Source organism: Homalodisca vitripennis, unplaced genomic scaffold, assembly GCF_021130785.1.
Source record: "Homalodisca vitripennis isolate AUS2020 unplaced genomic scaffold, UT_GWSS_2.1 ScUCBcl_4290;HRSCAF=10384, whole genome shotgun sequence".
NCBI classification, from domain to species: Eukaryota; Metazoa; Arthropoda; class Insecta; order Hemiptera; family Cicadellidae; genus Homalodisca; species Homalodisca vitripennis.
In genome coordinates this window covers 13,583-23,170 of record NW_025780398.1, presented here as the reverse complement: position 1 = coordinate 23,170, position 9,588 = coordinate 13,583, and positions in this window count along the sequence as shown.

The following is a 9,588-nucleotide window of genomic DNA, read 5'->3' as shown; positions in this document are numbered from 1 at the left end:
CATTACAGTAAAATATTCCTTTTCTACACATAATGTAGCTATGTTTGGAAGAGTTGAATACATTTTAATGTTGAGTTCAGCTCCAGTTCTAAGCTTCACCATTAAGAGGAAGGTAAACTGGAGCTAAACTCAACATTCATATCCCCTTCCATGATAGTAAAGATGTTGAAGCAACCCTGAGGTTACTTGGAGTAATTGGAAGCAATAAACATCCTTGCCCTATATCTTCTTATAACACACCTTGAATTTTACATCCTCTAACAGCAGGATCACAGGTAACCACCGTTATAAAGACTGCATTAGACTCCCAAGTATCTATATCCAACATAAAAAAAGCAGAATCAGGGTGGTGAAGGGGATCAATACAGTTAATGATGGTTAACGAGGAAAATATTTATTCCTATTCACCTTCCAGTTCTATCAATCCTTAGTATCTTAATATCAATGGTCATCATTGTTAAAAATTCACAATACTATTAACTACCTAATTAAAATCAGAAGTTTGCGGCTTTTAACAGGTATCCAAACAAACCGAGAACCAATTACTGGATCTTGGAGATGCCTATAAGCATTTTGACTGCAGATATGGTAATTGGAAGCAATCAAGCCTTATCTCCTTGAACTGACCCTTTTGCACACCATAAAGTCCAGACTTCAAGGCCTCCAATAGAGGCCTGATAAAAAATCCCAGAGTTGTACCAAAGAATACCAGAATCTGTTATTTTATTCAAATGAGTTTGCATTACAGACCTGTATCATCCAGTTATGTGATTGTTTCAAATATTTCTGAGATAGATGTCTGACAAAATTATGGAGTGTTCTAGCTGTGGTAAGAGTGTCTCTCCATTTGCTGTTGTTTCTGAGTAAGTATTGACTGCCGACTATCATGGCTAGCTTTGAATTTTATTATTATAACATCATTAAATTACCTGTTCACTAATTAACTGTTTCATTAAGGTGCTCTAATTAGGTTATTATTGCAGAAAAAAAGTTGTTACAATAATTTGTAACATTCTGCAAAGTTTGTAACTTTTATTTGCTTTGATTTACAGATTTCATATGACATTTTTACAGCTACTCATACTATTGACACGGCACTTATTTCACTATCTGACAAAGCAGTTGATTAGCACATCTAAATCAAATAATATAATTCATTCATTTATACTCTGACAATTAAACCCCAATTGGAAAGCCTATATTAAATTCCACAATTTTTCATACTTGGAAAATGCCTCCAAAATACCTGTGTGGCACCTGTGACATTGGTGTTAGGTTTTCAGGAATAAAATGCACTGGTCAATGTCAAAAATGGTATCATGCAGGATGTCAGAACATACTTGAGAAGAACTTGAAAAAATGGGGTGCTGATGAAATTGACTTATGGAAATGCACTCTATGTAGAGGTGACCAACAAATGTGTTCTACAGTAGAAATTAATGACTCAACTTCATCAAATTGTGACATCCTTAGTAGTCCGATTCAAGGACTTGGAAGTAGTAATATTCAAAATAGCTCTCCAGATATTTTGAACTCCTCTCTTGTAGATTTTAAGTTAGAAAAAATGAAGACAAAACTGCAGGACCATGGAAAATTGGAAGAACAGGATTTAGAAACATCCCTGACACTAGCTGCCGAAGCCGGATCTATTTTATTACAAGAAAATATTGAACTCAAGAGAAATAACAATAATTTGAATTGCCAAGTAACTGTACTCAAAACTAACTTACTCTGTATGGAAGAAAAAATTGAAGAACTCACTACAAGGGAGAATAAATATGAACAAAAAATTGAAAACCTACTAAGTCAAATGGAAGAATTGGAACAGCAACTTAGTAAGTCTAAACAAGATAAAATTGATGTCCAAACAATTTTTGAGGAACATGACATTAAACAATCTGAAATTCTCACCAACTACTCACTTAAAATCAATGAGCAAGAAAAATTAATTGCCAAACTTAAACATTCAGCAGAAAAAAGTCACACTAATGTTATGAAAACTCCTGTAGATGTTGGAACCCAAACTATTCATATAAACTGACCTCCAACAAATGTTACCCTCCTCCTAGATCTGGCTCTCATTAAAGAGAAACAGGACCAGATGGTGCAATCCATTACAGAACTTAATAGAAATTTAGAAAACATAGCCATCACGATACCTCTAATGACAGAGGACCCAGGGTCCAAAACATCATTGACAGGAGACTCCAGCCTCTCGACAACTCCAAAGCCTACTGAATTAACTGGGGGAATCAGTCAAACCCCGACAAAAAAACTGTCTACAACAGCTCAGACTAGAATTTTCAACCTCTCGACAACTCCACAGGCAACAGAATCAACTGGGGGAATCAGCTAAACCCCAACAAAAAAACTGTCTATAACAGCTTTGACAAGGAGCTCTAGCCTCTTGACAACTCCACAGGCAACAGAATTGACTGGGGGAATCAGTCAAACCCCGACAAAAAAAAAGTCTATAATAGCAGGTGATGATGAATTTGATAAACATGACACTGGGAGAGACAGACAAACTCCGACCAACAAACTGGATGAAGTTGAGACTGGGAAAGACAGACAATCTCTGAGTTTAAGTCTAAATCATCAACCTAAAAATCCTATTCCATCAGACAATAAGGCCTATAAAATCCCTGAAAGAGGCTCTGTGCTCAGCAAAACCCCACCAATGAATACTTTTAAAAGATTACAAAATGAAAGTCATGAGGAGTTTTTTATAAAGCACATAGACTTCTACAAGGACTTAATAACAAACTGGAGGGAATCCTGCACCACACTTAAGCCTACCTTACTGCAGGGCGATCTTGCCAATAGCTCTGAATTCAACGAAACAACCCCTTTAGTGGAAAAAAGTAGTTTTTTAGACAAAACTCACCCCATATTGAAACGATTCAAAACAAAATTTTACAAAAGAAAAAACAATAGGCTTTCAAGTAGCAAAACTCTCACCGTGCTACATCAGAACATAGATCGAATTTCTAACAAAATTGACAAGATGAATGCCCTTCTAGAAACAACGAACCCTGACTTAGTCATCATAACAGAACATGGACAAAAAAGAGAGGTCCTGCTAAACACAAGACTGATTGGCTACAAATTAGTAGCAGAATTCAGCAGGACAACTTTCTTAAAAGGAGGTGTTGCCATCTATGCAAAAGAGTTGCTTCAGGAGAAAATTGAAGCAATAAATGTTCATGACCAGTGCATTGAGCTATTGTGTGAAGTGGCAGTCATTAAAATCAAAATAGGAAAAATTACCACCTTCATTATAGGTGTGTACAGAACAAACAGAAACTTGGTTCAAGGCCTGGAAATCATAGCTCAGATCCTTCAAAAAATACAGGCAGAAAAGCATCGTGTCATCTTCATGGGCGACATTAACGTAGATTCTCTAGATAAAAAGCATGACTACATCCTAATGCAAGACATCCTAAAAAGCCATGATATGAAGAGACTCGATTTACCACCCACAAGGATTACACCAACTTCAAGAACCTCCATTGACTGTGTTTGCACAAACATCCCACAAGAGGAGCTTGATGTTCATGTCATTAACACAGGAATTTCCGATCACACAGGCCAACTATGCACACTAAAGCTGAACAGCACAAAACTCCAGGCACCTTCTACCATGGAGCGTAGGCACATGAACAACAGAAATCTTTATAAGCTCAAAACATGTCTCGGCCAACAAGACTGGACAGAAGTCTACAGTTCTCTGGAGGTTAACGATGCCTACAACAGATTTCTTCAGATACTGACTCATGTAATGAACGAGGCTTGTCCGATGGTTAAATCAAGAACAATGCCAAAGCCAAGAAAATTAATGTTAAATGACCCTACAACAATTCACCTAAAAGGAATGCTGGTTAAGGCCCAAGACCAATACAATGCAACAGGTAGTGAAGAGCATAACAGAAATGCATCAGCGATAAAAATGGAATATGACTTGAGATTAAGACTACTTAGACAACAGGCCACAAAAAACGCTGTGATCGAAGCTGATAATAAGACAAAAGCTTTATGGAGGGTAATCAACTCTGAAAGAAAACCTAAAGAAAAAATAAACCTCCCGACTGAACTTCACATACAAGGTACACTCTCATTTGACCCAATAAAGATGGCAGACTATATGAACAACTTTTTTGTCAACATAGCTGATGACACAATCCATAACAATGGACAAACTACTGGCCAAGCAATGTTACTACCAGTTGACAATCCAGATATTCCTGTATTAGACCTCTACCAAACAACCAGACAGGAGGTGTCTCGAGTTATGGATAGTCTGAAACCAAAAACTTCATCAGGCTATGATGGAATCTCAGCAAAGCTTTTCAAAACTTGTAAAGAAGAGCTGATTAACCCCATAGTAGACATAGTAAACAAATCTTTTTTGTCTGGAAACTTCCCATCTGCTTTAAAAATGGCCAAAGTCTACCCATTGTTCAAACAGGGATCCCCAACCCAAGCCTCAAATTATCGACCGATTTCTCTAGTTCCAACATTCTCTAAAATAATTGAAAAACTGACACTAACCAGACTCATAGACCATGTAACGACAAATGAACTCCTTACAACCCAGCAACATGGATTTCTGAAAGGCAAGTCAACAACCACCGCCCTAATCTGTCTGGTAGAATTCCTTATTGATCAACTTGAAGACGGCAACACCAACACTGCTATACTACTAGATTATAGCAAGGCTTTCGATTGCCTCAGCCACGAACACCTCATGGCTAAGCTTAGTGCGATAGGCGTAACAGGGACTGCCTATAACTGGTTTCACAGTTACCTGACAGGGAGGTGCCAAATGGTTGAACTTATGCATAATAGCAAGGGGATTATGCAACAAATCAAATCGGAACCAAAAATCATCACACGGGGAGTTCCTCAAGGGTCTGTACTGGGTCCAGTACTTTTCATTTTATGTACCAATGACTTTCCAAGATATCTAAAAGACTATTGCAGATCTATAATGTATGCAGATGACACTGTATTGCTATTGGGCAACAATAATCCAAAACATCTTGAAGTGACCTCTTATATTGCTCTTAACATGGCAATTCAGTATTGCCATAGGAATGATCTCGTTGTAAATGAGACAAAAACTAAGCAACTTATTTTAGGCAAGCACAGAGAGTCTGTAGGCAAGTTACCTGACCTTGAAGAAGTTACTGTTGCCAAATACTTGGGAGTAACAATTGATGAAAGCCTCTCCTGGACCCCCCACATCGATCTCCTGTGCAACAAGCTAAGTGTAAGCCTGTTTGTAATTCGCAGGATTAAGAACATCTGTGACATGGATACAGCCAAGATCGCCTATTACAGCCTGTTCGAGACCCATTTACGCTATGGTATTGAAGTATGGGGAGCGACTACAAGGGGTAATCTAGAACGAGTGCTCTTGCTCCAAAAACGTGCTATAAGAATACTTGGAGATCTCCAGTCAAGAGAAACCTGCAGAAGCAAATACAAAGACCTAAAAATCCTGACTGTAGTAAATCTGTATATCTTGGAAGTTGTAACATACTCACATCTGAAATCATTAAGCCCCATAAGAACCGCAGCTCAGATTCATGACTACAGCACAAGACATTCAGCCAATTACAGCCTTCCTACACACCACCGCACAATGACTGAGACGAAACCCAGCTATGCAGGTGCCAGAATGTGGAATGTCCTTCCTCCAGAGCTGAAGACTGCAAGCATTCAACAGTTTCGTCACTTGCTGAAGAACTGGCTTCTTGACCACCCATTTTACTACATGACTGAGTTTTACGGATGGCGACAATCACAGGAATTTTGATCCTCTAGAAGAAACATTTTTCACCATTCTATTTACTATTGTTATTGATAGTATATGTTGTTTTTTATTAATTAATGACGCAAATTCTGTACTTAAAGTTCATGAATGCATGCTGACTTCTTGACTTCATGTTAATAAAAATATACATTTGTTTTCAGACAATATACACAGCCTGTATATATTCAATCAAATATAAAACCGATTAAGGACTCAATGACTGACTTGACTCAATGAGATATCTTTACTACTTATCCAGACAGGATCTTCAGCCCTCGACTTCTGCACACACGGTTTTGCCTCATCTGGTCACGCATACCGTATTACATATCTCGAGGTAAGTATTGAGACCATCCTGTGTTCCCTTGTGGGAGAAACTGATACCTCAGAACTTCTTAGTTTGATAGTAAAGAGATTTGTATCTGATATTCTTTACTGAATTTGCCTGTACTCAAAACACACTGGGGCGATTGCGATCACAATAATTCTATTGTCAATGAAAATATCCGCATCTTTGACTAATCACAGAACTAAATCTATCATCAGCTGCTTTAAACGATGAATTAAATTATGCAATTAATATAATTATAAAGTACTAGCAGTTATCCAAAGCTTCCAGCACAATTTTATTTTGAAAAACAGGGACACAATCAGTATATTCTCTTTAAATAGCGTTCTAAACAACCCTAAGACACATGATACATGATAAATAAGAATGTCTATGTGAAATATCAATACAATCGTTCCAGTAGTTTTTACTTCATTGAGTGATACACATTTTAACCTACACACAAACACAAACGCATAAACCATTAGATTTTTACATAATAGTATAGATTCTTCATTTGTTTTTTGTGAAGAAGACCTAGTCAGTATCTATCAACATGATTTTTTATCACATTTGTTGTATGTCATTTCTTTAGCTACCTATAAGGCCAATGTCATACATTTAAAAAGCTGGCATCTTCAAAATGATTTCTAAATATTTATAGAAAGATAAAAATTTTTGTACTTTATAGAGTTTTTAATCTAAGATGAAATTCTTTCCTAAATATGTATCAGCTTTTGATTAATCTATTCGTAAATAGCATAAAGATAACTGATCATTAATTAGTCAGTCATTGAGTCCTTAATAGTACCTTGTTATGGTTTTGTACTTGATTAAATATATATAGGCTGTGTAATTGTCTGAAAACAAATCTATATTTTTATTAACATGTCATATGAAATCTGTAAATCAAAGCAAATAAGTTACAAACTTTGCAGAATGTTACAAATTTATTGTAACAACTTTTTGTGCAATAATAACCTAAACAGGGACAGCCTGCACATATAATCTAAAAAAAATATTATTATTAGAACATAATGCTGCAAATCATACTGGAGGAATGTCCTTCCTCCAGAGCTGAAGACTGCAAGCATTCAACAGTTTCGTCACTTGCTGAAGAACTGGCTTCTTGACCACCCATTTTACTACATGACTGAGTTTTACGGATGGCGACAATCACAGGAATTTTGATCCTCTAGAAGAAACATTTTTCACCATTCTATTTACTATTGTTATTGATAGTATATGTTGTTTTTTATTAATTAATGACGCAAATTCTGTACTTAAAGTTCATGAATGCATGCTGACTTCTTGACTTCATGTTAATAAAAATATACATTTGTTTTCAGACAATATACACAGCCTGTATATATTCAATCAAATATAAAACCGATTAAGGACTCAATGACTGACTTGACTCAATGAGATATCTTTACTACTTATCCAGACAGGATCTTCAGCCCTCGACTTCTGCACACACGGTTTTGCCTCATCTGGTCACGCATACCGTATTACATATCTCGAGGTAAGTATTGAGACCATCCTGTGTTCCCTTGTGGGAGAAACTGATACCTCAGAACTTCTTAGTTTGATAGTAAAGAGATTTGTATCTGATATTCTTTACTGAATTTGCCTGTACTCAAAACACACTGGGGCGATTGCGATCACAATAATTCTATTGTCAATGAAAATATCCGCATCTTTGACTAATCACAGAACTAAATCTATCATCAGCTGCTTTAAACGATGAATTAAATTATGCAATTAATATAATTATAAAGTACTAGCAGTTATCCAAAGCTTCCAGCACAATTTTATTTTGAAAAACAGGGACACAATCAGTATATTCTCTTTAAATAGCGTTCTAAACAACCCTAAGACACATGATACATGATAAATAAGAATGTCTATGTGAAATATCAATACAATCGTTCCAGTAGTTTTTACTTCATTGAGTGATACACATTTTAACCTACACACAAACACAAACGCATAAACCATTAGATTTTTACATAATAGTATAGATTCTTCATTTGTTTTTTGTGAAGAAGACCTAGTCAGTATCTATCAACATGATTTTTTATCACATTTGTTGTATGTCATTTCTTTAGCTACCTATAAGGCCAATGTCATACATTTAAAAAGCTGGCATCTTCAAAATGATTTCTAAATATTTATAGAAAGATAAAAATTTTTGTACTTTATAGAGTTTTTAATCTAAGATGAAATTCTTTCCTAAATATGTATCAGCTTTTGATTAATCTATTCGTAAATAGCATAAAGATAACTGATCATTAATTAGTCAGTCATTGAGTCCTTAATAGTACCTTGTTATGGTTTTGTACTTGATTAAATATATATAGGCTGTGTAATTGTCTGAAAACAAATCTATATTTTTATTAACATGTCATATGAAATCTGTAAATCAAAGCAAATAAGTTACAAACTTTGCAGAATGTTACAAATTTATTGTAACAACTTTTTGTGCAATAATAACCTAAACAGGGACAGCCTGCACATATAATCTAAAAAAAATATTATTATTAGAACATAATGCTGCAAATCACACTTCACAAGCTTATTCATTACAATATGTTGGCTATTGAAATAAGATCAATATTTAACCTTTCAACAGCTGGTGTTTTGTAATGGATAAAAGTTGAAGGAATCAATCTATCACAAAATAAATCACTTTGAGTATTAACAGTACTGAATTTTTTTAAAGTATTGAAACTTAAAGTTATTAAAATTAATATTGGGAATAACATTGCATTGACAACAATACATTTTACACACCTTGTATATAAATTGTTTGGAATTACAGCATATTATAGAACTGGTATTTCAAGACCGATACCAATATTGTATAAATCTAGCAGCAATACATGTATTTGTGAACATTTGTTGCACGAATATGCTAGAGTTCTGACACTTGAAAATCAAAGAAAATAAAACATTAAAACCATTAGTTTATTTTTTTCTTCCACTAACATGCCTTTAAAACAAACTTTAAAAATGTGCCCATCTTGTATTAGTACTGGTGTATCCTACTATAAGCAATGCGTTAAAAAAGTCTTCTGAGAATTCATTTCTCCTACAATGTAAAACAGAAAGAGTAAAGAAGGTCAAGGTCACAAAAGTACTTAAGGTTGAAGTGAGGCAAGACTGTTTAGTAGGATACGGAGTCAATTTAGTGTAAAGAGATAAGGATGACACAGACAGTGTACGGTATACACTTTCTGGATCCATATGGTAGTAAAATATTAAACGTGTATCACAGAAAATTCTTACTGCTTTTTTCAAGAATAATATATTTTTTTGTAATTAACTTCGATAACAACATATTTGACTACCGAAAAGTACATCTGCTACGTGTATGATTTAACACAAGCAGTATTTATTTTGTTTGAAACATACTGCTAAACCGTATGCAAAACTTGTT